Source organism: Cherax quadricarinatus, unplaced genomic scaffold, assembly GCF_038502225.1.
Source record: "Cherax quadricarinatus isolate ZL_2023a unplaced genomic scaffold, ASM3850222v1 Contig440, whole genome shotgun sequence".
NCBI lineage: Eukaryota > Metazoa > Arthropoda > Malacostraca > Decapoda > Parastacidae > Cherax > Cherax quadricarinatus.
The window spans coordinates 106,587-122,500 of NW_027195466.1; positions in this window are offsets into that span (position 1 = coordinate 106,587).

The following is a 15,914-nucleotide window of genomic DNA, read 5'->3' on the forward strand; positions in this document are numbered from 1 at the left end:
TGGCCCCGCCTCTTCACCGGTTGCTACTGTGTGTGTGTGTGTGTGTGTGTGCGTGTGCATGCGTATGTGTGTGTGTGTGTGTGTGTGTGTGTGTGTGTGTGTGTGTGTGTGTGTGTGTGTGTGTGTGTGTGTGTGTGTGTGTGCGTGTGTTTGTGTGTGTGTGTGTTTGTGTGTACTCACCTATTTGTACTCACCTATTTGTACTTACCTATTTGTGGTTGCAGGTTTCGAGACATAGCTCCTGGCCCCGCCTCTTCACTGATTGCTACTAGGTCCTCTCTCTCCCTGCCCCATGAGGTTTATCATACCTCGCCTTAAAACTATGTGTGGTTCCTGCCTCCACTACGTCACTTTCTAGGCCATTCCACGGCCTGACCACTCTATGACAGAAGAAATACTTTCTAACATCCCTGTGAGGGAAAAGTTCAATAGATAGGAGTAGCGATATAGTAACAATAGTTTCATTGCCGGCTACTTGTTAAGGTAGGGTAAGTCCAGCTCCCGCTATCCCCCCCCCTCCTTTTTCCCCCTCCCCGAAAGTGATAGTTTGATTGCCGGCTGCTTGTTAAGGTAGGGTCAGTCTAGCTCCCGCTCTCCCTTCCCCTCCTTCTTCCCCCCCCCCCGAAAGGTGACGTGTGGGGCTCCTGTCCAAACAGTAATCTCTAGACTCACAGCTCCCAGCACTACTGTAAGTACATGCCTGCCTTGTATTCTAGTGGATTTATTGGTTGAAAGCTTCACTTTTGACCAATAATAAACTTAGTCCTTTCAGTCTTGCTCTAAGTTGACTGTTGTAATAATCACCACGTCTGTTAGGTATTGTACTTATCATAGAGAGTGATTTCTTAAGCAGTGGGTAACCTGTCTATCTTTCCAGCTTGGATGAGAGAGAGGGTCACCTGCCAATCAACGAGTAGAATTGATGGAGATGGACTAACGTCCTGAGACTTCCCCTTTTTGGATTTAATTACCTGTGTACCTGTATGAAATTGCAGGATGTAACCCCTCATTATTGCAGCGGTAAAGAACCTGCTTTCCTGTCATCGGGATAGAATACTCACGGCTATACTGTGAAGAACTAGCCAGTGGGTTGTAACCAACACCTGCGACCCCCCCCCATCATCAGCAGCGGCTACGATTTCAACAACACGCAGTGTCACCAACACCAGACACCCAAGTTTTTCATATATTAGCGTTGAATTCAGATATCATTTATATTTTTCATTTTCTTTAATGTAGGATCAATATTTCATATTTAAGTGCTTTATATTTTATATTTTCTAAATAATAAAGTGTTTATGTTTGTCAGTTTTTATTCTTTTTCTATACATTAATTTTCCTGAGGAGGAGCCAGCCTTGGTAATACTGTCTGATGTTGTTACAGGGCTGAGTAAACCTTGACAAGTGGCGACCTTGCCAGGATCAACTCTACTGAATCAAGATTCAATTCCATCTCGAATCTACCATTGAAACTTCAACGCCACATATCACAGACGGTTACCACCAGCCATGAGTAATCATTCTCTATGGTAGGACTACGGTACAGGTATTTAAAAGATTTGGTGATTGTTATAGTCTCAATTTATTGTAAGTCAAGTCAGGCAGGATATAATATTTAATTCAGCCACCTTTTTGTACGAGCTTGAAACACTTTGGAGGATTAGACTCTAGGGACCCGAGATTTTCCAGTGACAATTTGTTTCATTGAGCTCTTTATTATATCAAGGGAACTGTCGTAGGACACTCTTGATTTGTTGGTGAGAAGATTGGATGGTCAAGGGACCCCATTCTACTTACTGTTTGCTCGGAGCCGGCATAGAACCCTTCGTTTTCATTAATACATATTGTTTAATTGAAGTAGGGATCGAGCCCTCTGGTTCATTTACAGTTTGAGCGGAGCAGGAATTGAACCCTCCGTTTTCTTTGAGACCTGTTTCATTTTTCCCCTGGTAGTTTAAGTTATTCTTGCAAGTATGGAGGAATATCAGTTTTGGATGAATGCTAGAAGTAAGTTAGGAATAACAGGGGAAAATTTAGAATCTTTCATTAGTGCTAAGATCCAGGAAAGACTTGAAAGAGAGAGAATTGAGAGAGAAGAGAGACAGAAAGGGAAAGACAGGAAGAAAAGGAGAGAGAGAGAATCGAAAGAGAAGAGAAAAAGGAGAGAGAGAACCTTGAAAGACAGGAGAAAAAGGAGAGAGAGAGAATTAAAAGAGAAAGCCAAGAAAGACAGAAAGAGAGCGCGAAGACAAAAAAGAGCGTGATAAACTTGATCGTGAGGAAAGAGCTAGAGAACGTGAGGAAAGAGCTAGAGAACATGAGCTGAGAGAGAGAGAATAAGATCGCGAGCTCGAAAAACCTCGCCTTGAATTAGAGAATAAAAAGTTAACTTTTACACAACAACAATTAGAGGAAGGAGTAATGGAACATCATGCAGCTAGTGCACATATTCCAACACCTAATTTACCTCCCTTCACAGAGGGTGAAGACATTACTTCATATATTATCAGGTTTGAAAATACCGCTACCCTCTGTGAATGGCCTGCTGACACCTGGGCTACCAGGTTAGGAATGTTATTTTCTGGTACAGCCTTGAATATCTATGCATCTTTGTTGCAGGATATCATATGAAATTATAACCTACTGAAGAAGGCAATCCTTAAAGCATATCAAAAAACCACTAATTCTTACAGGAAAGATTTCAGGTATGCCACCTTACAGCATGGCCAGAACTTTCAGCAGTTACAAGTAACACTCTTTCGTTTGTTCGACTTTTGGATAGAGAGTTCAGGAATTGATCACAGTTGTGAATCTCTTAGAGACTTCATGGTTGCTGACCAGTTCCTGACAGCTCTTCCTCACCAGATACGAACATTCATCAGAGAACGTAACCTGATTAAAGCTGAGGAAGTTGCTGAGGCTGCTGACTTGTATGCTGAGGCTCACAATTCCTATAAAGACCTAAAGGGATCGAACCCTAAGGGCAAGGGTTCATCAGACCTTAAGAAATCAAAGCCTCTAGTGGAAAGTAAAATGACTTCTTTTATTCCTGTTTGTCATTTGTGTGGTGTTAAGGGACATAAACGTCCAGATTGTCCTTCTAAGAAGGTCCAAAAAGTTGGAAGATGTTTTAAAGACTGTAATGACCAAGCACCCTTCTGTTCAGGAACAGTTAATGGACTTAATGTATCTACCATTTTACGAGACACTGGATGCACATATATAGTCATTTCTGATAAACTGTTCCCTAATCTTAAAGAAACTCATTCCTCTGCTATACTTTCAGACTACTTGGGCTGTACAGACACTTTTCCTACCATCCGTTGTTACATTAGGTCTAAATGGTTCACAGGTTGGTCTGAAGCCGTACTAGCTCCCATCACTTCTTGCTCCGTACTAATAGGTAATGTAAAAGGTGCCATTCTTCCTTCTGAGGTTGACCTTTCATCACCAAAGATGGACATAAGTGTTTCAGATCCTCTTCCTGTAGAGTCAGAGAAGCCCCTCGAAAGTTCAGATGAGACAATGTCTCGTGAGATTCATGTGGGATTAAAAACCAGTGATGCTACTTTCAAAAGCGAGGTAGTAGGATCACCGGTTCACTTGTTAGATGAAAGTGAAGATATCACCTCCGATACCATAAATGTCTTGACTAGGGCTCAGACCAAAGCCCAGGCTTCTCCTACTGTCCATCCTTTGATTTTTCCCTGACTTTAAGCCTTTAGATATATCGAAGGACTCCTTTGTCAATTTGCAACGTAATTGCCCTTCTCTTCAGAATTGCCATAATGCCGCTAAACAAAATCAAGTTATCCAAAGGAAAAACTTTTCATGTAAATTTGAATATATAAAAGGTATCTTGTACAAGTCAGTATTCAAATTAAATTCAGATGAGATAGACTATTCCATCTTAGTTGTTCCAAGTCAATGCAGAGAGACTGTTCTTAAAATGGCTCATGACCTGCCAGTGGCCGGACATTTCTCGCATCGTAAAACCTTAAATAAAATTAGGGAAACCTATTTTTGGCCAAAAATGTCCTCAGATGTCACTACCTATTGTAGATCGTGTAAAGTTTGCCAACTGTCATCCTCCCGAGGTACCAGGCGAGTACCTATGGTCAAAATGCCAGTCTTTACGGTACCCTTTGAAAGAGTAGCTATTGACATCGTTGGTTCTTTATCACCACTTTCATCTGGGGGACATAGATATACATTAACATTAGTTGATTATGCTTCGAGTTTCCCTGAAGCCGTTCCCTTAAAGACCATAACTACTACAGAGGTGACTGAAGCCCTTTTGTACATCTTCTCCAGAGCGGGCATCCCTAGAGAAATTTTGTCTGACCGTGGGACACAATTCACATCTGACTTAATGCAACATCTATACCAACTTCTGGGAGTGAAGCCTCTCTTCACCACACCCTATCATCCCAGCTGTAATGGGAGGCTTGAGCACCAGCATTCGATTCTCAAGTCCATTTTAAGGAAACTTTGTTCACTTAAACCTAGGAGTGGCATCGTTACCTACCCTGTGCTTTGTATGCCATGAGGGAAGTTCCCAGTGAATCTTTGGGGTTTTCACCTTTTGAACTTCTCTATGGTAGACAGGCCAGAGGCCCATTGTTCATCCTTCATGACTTATGGACTAATGAGGAGGTGAGTGCTGAGGTTCAGTCTTCTTACCAGTTTCTCCTTGACCTTAGATCCAAACTTGAGGAGACCTCTGACATAGTTTCGAAAAACTTAAGTTTGTCAATGGACCAGTACAAAACCTATTTTGATTCCAAAAGTCAGAGAAGTTTTAAAGTAGGGGATGAAGTTCTGGTACATTTGCCTATCAAGTCAAATAAATTATTAGTAGCATGGAAAGGTCCATATAAAGTATTAAAAATTTGTGGGAAAGTTGACTACCTCATAGAAGTCAAGGGGAAACCTAAGCTTTATCATATCAACATCCTTAAGAAATATTACCGAAGAAATTCGGTCAACTGTTTGAATGACTTTGACTTAGTTTTTCCACACTAACTTGATAAGACAACTGAAGAGTGTAAGGTGTGCGTAATTGACACCTCTAACATAGACTATGACGGAGAACTACATGACTTGGTGACACTCGACCACTCGGGCGCAACAAACATTAATATTAATGAATCTTTGGATGACCATAAGAGACATGAACTACTTCAATGTGTGAGTAACTTTTCAGACGTCTTTACTGATATTCCAGGTGTTACCTCCACGGTAGTCCATAAGACTGACTTAGTGACGGACAATCCTATCAAACGAAAATTATACCCAGTTCCAGTTCACCTTAGGGATGCATTTGACCGAGAGGTAGACAAATTATTAAAACTAAAGATCATTGAACCTTCAGTATCTACATATTGCTCACCAGTAGTCATGGTTAAGAAGGAGGATAATTCATATAGACTTGCTATTGACTTCAGAGGCCTTAATGCTATAACTCGGTGGGATGCTGAACCTATGCCCTTGATAGATAGCGATCTACACAAATTTTATGACTCTTCTTTCTTTTCAGAGATTGATATTGCGCAGGCATATCAAGTAATGTTAGATCCTTCTTCTAAGCAGTACACCGCTTTTCCTACACACCAAGGACTGATGCAATATAGAACTATGCCCTTCGGTTTGGTAACTGCCTGTGCTACCTACGTGAGACTGATGAGAAAGGTCTTGGGTAATATGCCAAATGTTTCAGTTTATTTTGATAACATTTACGTAATGACATCCACGTGGGGCGAACATATCCAAACATTAACATCAGTTTTGCGTAGGTTACGCTTACATGGCCTCACTGCCAAGCCGAAGAAATGCTTCCTTGGGTATAACAAGATTAGATATCTTGGACTGATACTTTCTAATAACTCTCTGCAGCCTCTCCCCAGTAAGATCAAAGCTTTATTAGAATTTAAATTCCCCAAAACCAAAACGGTTTATCCCGAACCTTTCTGATCTTACAGTCATCTTATCCGACTTCCTTAAAAAGTCTGTTAAGGAACCTCTTGAACTTTCCGACGTAGCTCGGGAAAAGTTTAATGAGATTAAAAGTATCTTTTCGAAAGACCCTATACTTAAGATTCCAGATATTAATAAAACATTTTGTTTAAGAACTGATGCCTCCAATACTGGCTTAGGTGCAGTGTTACTACGATACCATGATGGTACTCCCTTCCCTGTATGCTTCCTAAGCCGGAAACTCCTTCCTGCAGAAACGAGATACTCCACAATAGAAAAGGAATGTTTAGCCCTTGTGTGGGGTATCTCCAAACTTAAATTTTATTTGCTGGGAAAAGAATTCATTTTAGAAACGGACCACAAACCTTTGATATACCTAGAAACTTTTAAGGGAACCAACAGTCGCCTCTTGAGGTGGACATTGGCACTCCAGGCTTTTAAGTTCCAAATTGTGTATATCAATGGTTCATCCAATTATTTCTCTGTCTGGTTAAGTCATGACAGTCAATAGAAGATTTGTTGTCTTACGCGACTTCCACATGTTAGAACTTTTTCCTCGCCTATTCTTCTTATACTCCTTGACTATAAGTCTTGGTATGGGGGAGTGTGAGGGAAAAGTTCAATAGATAGGAGTAGTGATATAGTAACAATAGTTTCATTGCCGGCTACTTGTTGAGGTAGGGTAAGTCCAGCTCCAGCTATCCCCCCCTTTTTTCCCCCCTCCCAAAAAGTGATAGTTTCCTTGCAGGCTACTTGTTAAGGTAAGGTAAGTCTAGCTCCTGCTATTCCCGCCTTTTTTCCCCCACCCCGAAAGTGATAGTTTGATTGCCGGCTGCTTGATAAGGTAGGGTCAGTCTAGCTCTTGCTCTCCCTTCCCTTCCTTCTTCCCCCCCCAAAGGTGACGTGTGGGGCTCCGGTCCAAACAGTAATCGCTAGACTCCCAGCACTACTGTAAGTACATGCCTGCCTTGTATTCTAGTGGATTTATTGGTTGAAAGCTTCACTTTTGACCAATAATAAACTTAGTCCTTTCAGTCTTGCTCTAAGTTGACTGTTGTAATAATCACCACGTCTTTTAGGCATTGTATTTATCATGGAGAGTGATTTCTTAAGCAGTGGGTAACCTGTCTATCTTTCCAGCTTGGATGACAGAGAGGGTCACCTGCCAATCAACGAGTAGAATTGATGGAGATGGACTAACGTCCTGAGACTTCCCCTTTTTGGATTTAATTACCTGTGCACCTGTATGAAATTGCAGGACGTAACCCCTCATCATTGCAGCGATAAAGAACCTGCTTTCCTGTCATCGGGATAGAATACTCACGGCTATATTGTGAAGAACTAGCCAGTGGGTTGTAACCAACACCTGCGACCCCCCCATCATCAGCAGCGGCTAAGATTTCAACAACATGCAGTGTCACCAACACCAGACACCCAAGTTTTATATATATTAGCGTTGAATTCAGATATCATTTATATTTTTCATTTTTCATTTTCTTTAATGTAGGATCAATATTTCATATTTAAGTGTTTTATATTTTATAGTTTCTAAATAATAAAGTGTTTATGTTTGTCAGTTTTTATTCTTTTTCTATACATTAATTTTCCTGAGGAGGAGCCAGCCTTGGTAATACTGCCTGAAGTTGTTACAGGGCTGAGTAAACCTTGACAATCCCTTTGATTCATCTGAGTCGTCAACTTCCAATTGTGACCTCTTGTGTCTGTGTCCCATCTCTGGAACATCCTGTCTTTGTCCACCTCGTCTATTCTGTGCAGTATTTTATATGTCGTTATCATGTCTCCCCTGACCCTCCTGTCCTCCAGTGTCGTCAGGCCGATTTCCCTCGACCTTTCTTCATAGGACAATCCCCGTAGCTCTGGGACTAGTCTTATTGCAAACCTTTGCACCTTCTCTAATTTCTTGACGTGCTTGACTAGGTGTGGATTCCAAACTGGTGCTGCATACTCCAGTATGGGCCTGACGTAAATGGTACACAGAGTCTTGAAAGAATCCTTGCTGAGGTATCGGAACGCTATCCGTAGGTTTGCCAGGCACCTGTATGCTGCAGCAGTTATCTGATTGATGTGTGCCTCAGGAGATATGCTCGGTGTTATACTCACCCCCAGATCTTTTTTCTTAAGTGAAGTTTGCAGTCTTTGGCCATCTAAACTATATTGTGTCTGCGGTCTTCTTTGCCCTTCCCCAATCTTCATGACTTTTTATTTGGCAGGGTTAAACTCAAGGAGCCAGTTACTGGACCAGGCTTGTAGCCTGTCCAGGTCTCTTTGTAGTCCTGCCTGATCCTCATCCGATTTGATTCTTCTCATTAACTTCACATCATCTGCAAACAAGGACACTTCTGAGTCTATCCCTTCCGTTATGTCGTTCACATATACCAAGAACAGCACAGGTCCTAGGACTGACCCCTGTGGAACCCCGCTTGTCACAGGCGCCCACTCTGACACCTCGTCACATACCATGACTCGTTGTTGCCTCCCTGTCAGGTATTCTCTGATCCATTGCAGTGCCTTTCCTTTTATGTGTGCCTGATCCTCTAGCTTTTGCAGTATCCTCTTGTGAGGAACTGTGTCGAAGGCCTTCTTGCAGTCCAAAAATATGCAGTCGTTCCACCCCTCTCTCTCTTGTCTTACTTCTGTCACCTTATCATAAAACTCTAGTAGGTTTGTGACACAGGATTTTCCTTCCCTGAAACCGTGCTGGTTGTCAATTATACACTTGTTTCTTTCCAGGTGCTCCACCACTCTCCTCCTGATGATCTTCTCCATGACCTTGCATACTATACACGTTAGTGATACACGTCTGTAGTTTAGTGCCTCATGTCTGTCTCCCATTTTAAAAATTGGGACTACATTTGCCATCTTCCATACCTTGGGGAGTTGTCCAGTTTCAAATGATGTTTTGAAGATCTTTGGTAATGGTGCACACAATATCTCTGCTCCCTCTTTAAGGACCCATGGAGAGATGTTGTCTGGTCCCACCGCCATTGAGGTGTCAAGTTCGCACAGCAGCTTCTTCATCTCCTCCTTGCTTATATGTATTTCATCCAGCACTTGCTGGTGCCCCCCCCCCTGTTCTGATTTCCTGGAGTCCTACTGGTTTCCACTGTAAATACTTCTTTAAATCTCGTGTTGAGCTCCTGACATACCTCCCGGTCGTTTCTTGTGAATTCCCCATCACCCTTCCTCAGTCTGATTACCTGGTCCTTGACTGTTGTTTTCCTCCTGATATGGCTGTACAACAGCTTTGGGTCAGTCTTGACTTTTGTTGCTATGTCATTTTCATATTGTCGCTGAGCCTCCCTTCTTATCTGTGCATATTCGTTTCTGGCTCTTTGGCTAATCTCTTTATTTCCCTGAGTTCTCTGTCTTTTGTACCTTTTCCATTCTCTAGTACACCTAGTTTTTGCCTCCCTACACCTTTAGGTGAACCAAAGACTCGTTCTGTTCTTCCCATTATTTCTGTTTCCCTTGGAAATAAACCTCTCCTCTGCCTCCTTGCATTTTGTTGCCACATAGTCCATCATTTCTTGTACTGGTTTTCCTGTGAGTTCCCTCTCCCACTGAATGTCTTGAAGAAAGTTCCTCATGCCTGGGTAGTTCCCCCTTTTGTAGTTTGGTTTTTCCCACCCTATTTCTGATACTCTCTCCACTTGGAGCTCAACTATGTACTCGAAGCACAGAACCACATGATCACTAGCTCCCAGGGGCCTTTCATACATGATATCCTCGATGTCCGAACTACTCAAGGTGAATACAAGGTCCAGTCTTGCTGGTTCATCCTCTCCTCTCTCTCTGGTAGTGTCTCTAACATGTTGATGCATGAGGTTTTCCAGTACTACATCCGTTATCTTGGCTCTCCATGTTTTGCAACCCCCATGGGGCTCCAGGTTTTCCCAGTCAATCTCCTTGTGATTGAAATTACCCATAACTAGTAACTTTGCTCCCCCCATGTGTGCTCTTCTGGCCACCTAGGCTAGTTTGTCAACCATTGCTCTGTTGCTCTCATCGTATTCTTCTCTTGGCCTCCTGCAGTTCTGTGGTGGGTTGTACATTACTGCAATTATCACCTTATGTCCCTCAGACTGGATTGTTCCTACTAAGTAGTCCCTTTCGCCAGTGCCATCCATTCCTTCCATTTTCTCAAAACTCCACTGGTTTTTAATGAGCAGTGGAACTCCTCCTCCCCCTCTCTTCCCTCTGTCTTTCCTGAGGATTTGATATCCGGATGGAAAGATTGAATCTGTTATTATTCTGGTGAGTTTTGTTTCTGTGAGTGCTATTATGTCTGTGGATGTCTCCTTGATTCTTTCGTGCCACTCCTCATACTTATTTGTTATTCCATCTGCATTTGTATACCACACCTTCAAATTCTTTTCTAAGACTGTGGTCTGGGAGGTGTATTGGGGTTGGGGAAGTGGGAGACCTGATAAGGAACTATGGGTGGTTGCTGTGGTGGTGGAGTTTGTAGTGTAGTGGGTGGGGGCATTGGATGTGGCATGGGTGTTTTGGTTTAGAGTGTTTGGTTGCACTGGGGTTGACCTGGTTGGGAGGCTTCTATAGGAAGTTGTGAGGGAGACTGTATTTGATCTTCCTGTGTCTGGGATCTCCTGTCTGTATTCTCTATCCCCTCTCTTTCCTCCTTTCGCCTTTGTACCATCTCTCTCAGTTTCCGCCTTTCTTCTTGCATTCTGTTGCGGTCGAGATACACCTTCCTGTATGCTGGCATGTCCCTTAATCGTGCTTTCTCCTGCAGGATCCTGTTCCGAGTCGATTCTGCCTTGAAGGTCACTTTCACTGGCCGGGTTCTTTGTTTTACAAACCCCCCTATTCTCCGAAAATTTTCCAGCTGGGTCATATCGTCTTCTCCTATTGCTTTCATGATGCTTTCAATTGCTTTTTTTCCCCTTGTTTTCTTTCTTCATATGTTTCCCCTTCAACTTCCTGGAGCCCATACACAAAGACTGACCTCACCCTTTCATTCTCCCACTGCATATCCCTGTGTATCCCCTCATTCAATTTGGTTTCCCCCATTGCAGCTTTCCTTTCTTCAGTTTCAATGTGTGTGTGTGTGTGTCAATGTGTGTGTGTGTGTGTGTGTGTGTGTGTGTATTCGCCTAGTTAGTTACCATTTTGTCCTAGTACAGGTGTGTGTGTGTGTATGTGTGTATGAGGGGGAGATGCTGTTAATACATACCAGTAATTCTGGGTTATAAAAAGCGGAAATTGCTACTAGGGTCTAAAGCTTCTATGAGTGTCTGCCCTTGTGTGTGTGTGTGTGTGTGTACTCACCTATTTGTACTCACCTATTTGTGGTTGCAGGGGTCGAGTCTTAGCTCCTGGCCCCGCCTCTTCACCGGTTGCTACTGGGCCCTCTCTCTCCCCGCTCCATAAGCTTTATCAAACCTCGTCTTAAAACTGTGTATGGTTCCTGCCTCCACTACGTCATTTTCTAGGCTATTCCAATGCCTTACAACTCTATGACTGAACAAATACTTCCTAATATCTCTCTGACTCATTTGTGTCTTCAACTTCCAATTGTGGCCTCTTGTTTCTGTGTCCCCTCCCTGGAACATCCTGTCTTTGTCCACCTTATCTATTCCACGCAGTATTTTATATGTCGTTATCATGTCTCCCCTGACCCTCCTGTCCTCCAGTGTCGTCAGGCCGATTTCCCTTAATCTTTCTTCATAGGACATTCCCCTTAGCTCTGGAACTAACCTTGTGGCAAACCTTTGTACTTTCTCTAGTTTCTTGACGTGCTTTATCAAATGCGGGTTCCAAACAGGTGCTGCATACTCCAGTATGGGCCTGACATACACGGTGTACAGTGTCTTGAACGATTCCTTACTAAGGTATCGGAATGCTGTTCTCAGGTTTGCCAGGCGCCCATATGTTGCAGCAGTTATCTGATTGATGTGTGCTTCCGGAGACATGCTCGGTGTTATACTCACCCCAAGATCTTTCTCCTTGAGTGAGGTTTGCAGTCTTTGGCCACCTAGCCTATACTCTGTCTGTGGTCTTCTGTGCCCTTCCCCTATCTTCATGACTTTGCATTTGGCAGGATTAAATTCGAGAAGCCATTTGCTGGACCAGGTGTCCAGTCTGTCCAGGTCTCTTTGAAGTCCTCCCTGGTCCTCATCAGATTTAATTCTCCTCATTAACTTCACATCATCTGCAAACAGGGACACTTCTGAGTCAAACCCTTCCATCATGTCGTTCACATATACCAAAAATAGCACTGGTCCTAGGACCGACCCCTGTGGGACCCCACTCGTCACAGGTGCCAACTGTGATACATCATTACGTACCATGACTCGTTGTTGCCTCCCTGTCAGGTATTCTCTGATCCATTGCAGTGCCCTTCCTGTTATATGCGCCTGATGCTCTAGCTTCTGCACTAATCTCTTGTGAGGAACTGTGTCAAAGGCCTTCTTGCAGTCCAAGAAGATGCAATCAACCCACCCCTCTCTCTCCTGTCTTACTTCTGTTATTTTATCATAAAACTCCAGAAGGTTTGTGACACAGGATTTGCCTTCCGTGAATCCGTGCTGGTTGGTATTTATACTCTTGTTCCATTCCAGGTGCTGCACCACTCTCCTCCTGATAATCTTCTCCATAATTTTGCATACTATACACGTCAATGACACAGGTCTATAGTTTAGTGCCTCTTTTCTGTCTCCTTTTTTAAAAATGGGAACTACATTTGCCGTCTTCCATACCTCAGGTAGTTGCCCAGTTTCCAGGGACGTGTTGAAGATTGTGGTAAGTGGCACGCACAACATATCTGCTCCCTCTCTAAGGGCCCACGGGGAGATGTTGTCCGGTACCATTGCCTTTGAGGTATCGATGTCCCTTAGCAGTTTCTTCACCTCCTCCTCATCTGTATGTATGTCGTCCAACACTGTCTCTACTGTAAATACTTCCTTAAATCTCGTGTTGAGCTCCTCACATACCTCTTGATCGTTTCTTGTGAGTTCGCCACCTTCTTTCCTCAGCCTTATCACCTGGTCCTTGACTGTTGTCTTCCTCCTAATGTGGCTATACAGCAGTTTCGGGTCAGATTTGACTTTCGATGCAATGTCGTTTTCATACTGTCGCTGGGCCTCCCTCCTTATCTGTGCATACTCGTTTCTGGCTCTTCTACTAATCTCCTTGTTTTCCTGGGTCCTATGCCTCCTGTACATTTTCCATTCTCTGTTGCACTTAGTTTTTGCCTCCCTACACCTTCGGGTAAACCAAGGACTCGTTTTGGTCTTCCTATTATTTCTGTTTCCCTTGGGAACAAACCTTTCCTCTGCCTCCTTGCACTTTGTTGCCACATATTCCATCATCTCGTTTATTGATTTTCCTACCATTTCTCTGTCCCACTGAACCTCCTGCAGGAAGTTTCTCATACCTGCGTAGTCCCCCCTTTTATAGTTTGGCATGTCCCCTTCAGTTCCTGTTACCTTCTCCACTTGTAACTCTACTATATAATCAAAACTCAGAACCACGTGATCGCTAGCTCCAAGGGGCCTCTTCTAAGTGATGTCCTCAATGTCTGAACTGCTCAGGGTGAACACAAGATCCAGTCTTGCTGGCTCATCCTCCCCTCTCTCTCTGGTTGTGTCCCTGACATGTTGATGCATGAGGTTTTCAAGTACCACATCCATCATCTTTGCTCTCCATGTTTCGGGACCCCCATGTGGCTCCAGGTTTTCCCAGTCGATCTCCCTGTGGTTGAAATCGCCCATTACCAGTAACTTTGCTCTGCTCGAGTGAGCTCTTCTTGCCACCTCAGCCAGTGTGTCCACCATCACCCTGTTGTTTTCTTCGTACTCCTCTCTTGGCCTCCTGCAGTTCTGTGGTAGGTTATACATCACTCCAATGACTACTTTATGTTCTCCAGACTGAATTGTACCTACAATGTAGTCTCTTTCTCCAATCATGTCCATGCCTTCCATTTCCTCAAATCCCCATCGGTGTTTTATGAGCAATGCAACCCCTCCTCCCCCTCTACTCCTATCTTTCCTCAGAATCTGATATTCCGTTGGGAAGATTGTGTCTGTTATTGTCTCAGCGAGTTTTGTTTCTGTGTCTGCTATGATGTCTGGGGATTTTTCACTGATTCTTTCGTTCCACTCCTCATGTTTATTTGTTATTCCATCCACGTTTGTGTACCAAACTTTCAGTTTCTTTTCTATCATTGTGGTCATGCAAGAATATTGGGGTTGGGGGAGCAAGAGCCTTGGTAGGGGCCTATATGGGGCTGTGGTGTAGGTGGGGTTTGTGATGATGGGGGTGGGGTCAGAATGCCCATAAGGGACAGCTGTTGGGGTGAGGTTTTTGATATGGGGGTTGGTGGCAGAGGGAACAGTGAGTGGGTTGTAGTATAGGTTGCTCAGTTGAGTTGGGAATGTCGTGGTTGGAATCTTTTGGTGGAAGATTCTGTGGGGTGTGTTTGCCCTTCCTCCTGTGTCTGGGTCCTGCTCATTTTCGTCATTGCCTCTCGTTCCTCCTTGTGTCTCTGTACCCTCTCTTTCAGTGTAGTCCTTTCTTCTTGTGTGTGTGTGTGTGTGTGTGAGGGAGGGATGGTTAGGGGGGGTAGGTTGTGTGTGTGTGTGTGTGTGTGTGTGTAATTATGTGTCGAATTATGTGTGGGTTTATTATGTGTCTGAAAAGTAGGTGGTTTGTGCTTGGAGTGTAATGTGGATTCTCAGTGGTCGCTTGTGTCCACAACCTCTTGTGACCTGACTCCCACCCTCCTGGGACTTGACGCTCACCTACTTACAATGTTGCCTATGCTTGACCTGCCACCTAGCTTATAGTAAGTTAATCGCCTTGTTCAATGGATTACCAATTGCTATTCCTTATTGAATACTTCAGTGCCTATTCTTTATCGTGCTGTGAGAGTTAGACCATTCACATTCAGCTTGGCGGTTAATTGGAACCTGGATCCCCACACCCAAACAACCACTCATAGGTGGATATAGTACTTGTAGTGCAGCTGTAGCAGCCTGTAGATTGTCCAGCTCGGTGTGACGTCCTGGCGTAGATCCACCTCAATTTCTTCTCGTTAATAATGTACCCTATTCACTGTATTTCTCTCACTGGTCACACGATTGTTTCACTTTATTATCTTTCTTGGGTGACACTTGACAACGTCGCATTACCACCCACACTAACCTGCCCACTCTGCACCACAACGTTTTTATTTTCTAGATCACTTACAAAATTGTGGCTCTCCCCACACTTATGTGGCTCAGCCAGATTAGAAATCACTTCTAGGATTGTTCACTAACCTGACACACTTAGCAACCCTTGCAGAACACTTGGGTAGCCCTCAAAAACACTTATATTCCCGGAGCACGGAAGGCGTGATTCGCGCGCTCGCTGTCCCTACTGTGTGTGTGTGTGTGTGTGTACTCACCTATTTGTACTCACCTGTTTGTAGTTGCAGGGGTCGAGTCATAGCTCCTGGCCCCGCCTCTTCACTGATTGCTACTAGGTCCTCTCTCTCCCTGCTCCATGAGCTTTATCATACCTCACCTTAAAACTATGTATGGTTCCCGCCTCCACTACTTCACTTTCTAGGCTATTCCACGGTTTGACTACTCTATGACTGATGAAATACTTCCTGACATCCCTTTGATTCATCTGAGTCTTCAACTTCCAATTGTGCCCTCTTGTGTCTGTGTCCCATCTCTGGAACATCCCGTCTTTGTCCACCTCGTCTATTCCACACAGTATTTTGTATGTCGTTATCATGTCTCCCCTGACCCTCCTGTCCTCCAGTGTCGTCAGGCCGATTTCCCTCAACCTTTCTTCGTAGGACAATCCCCGTAGCTCTGGGACTAGTCTTGTTGCAAACCTTTGCACTTTCTCTAATTTCTTGACGTGCTTGACTAGGTGTGGATTCCAAACTGGTGCTGCATACT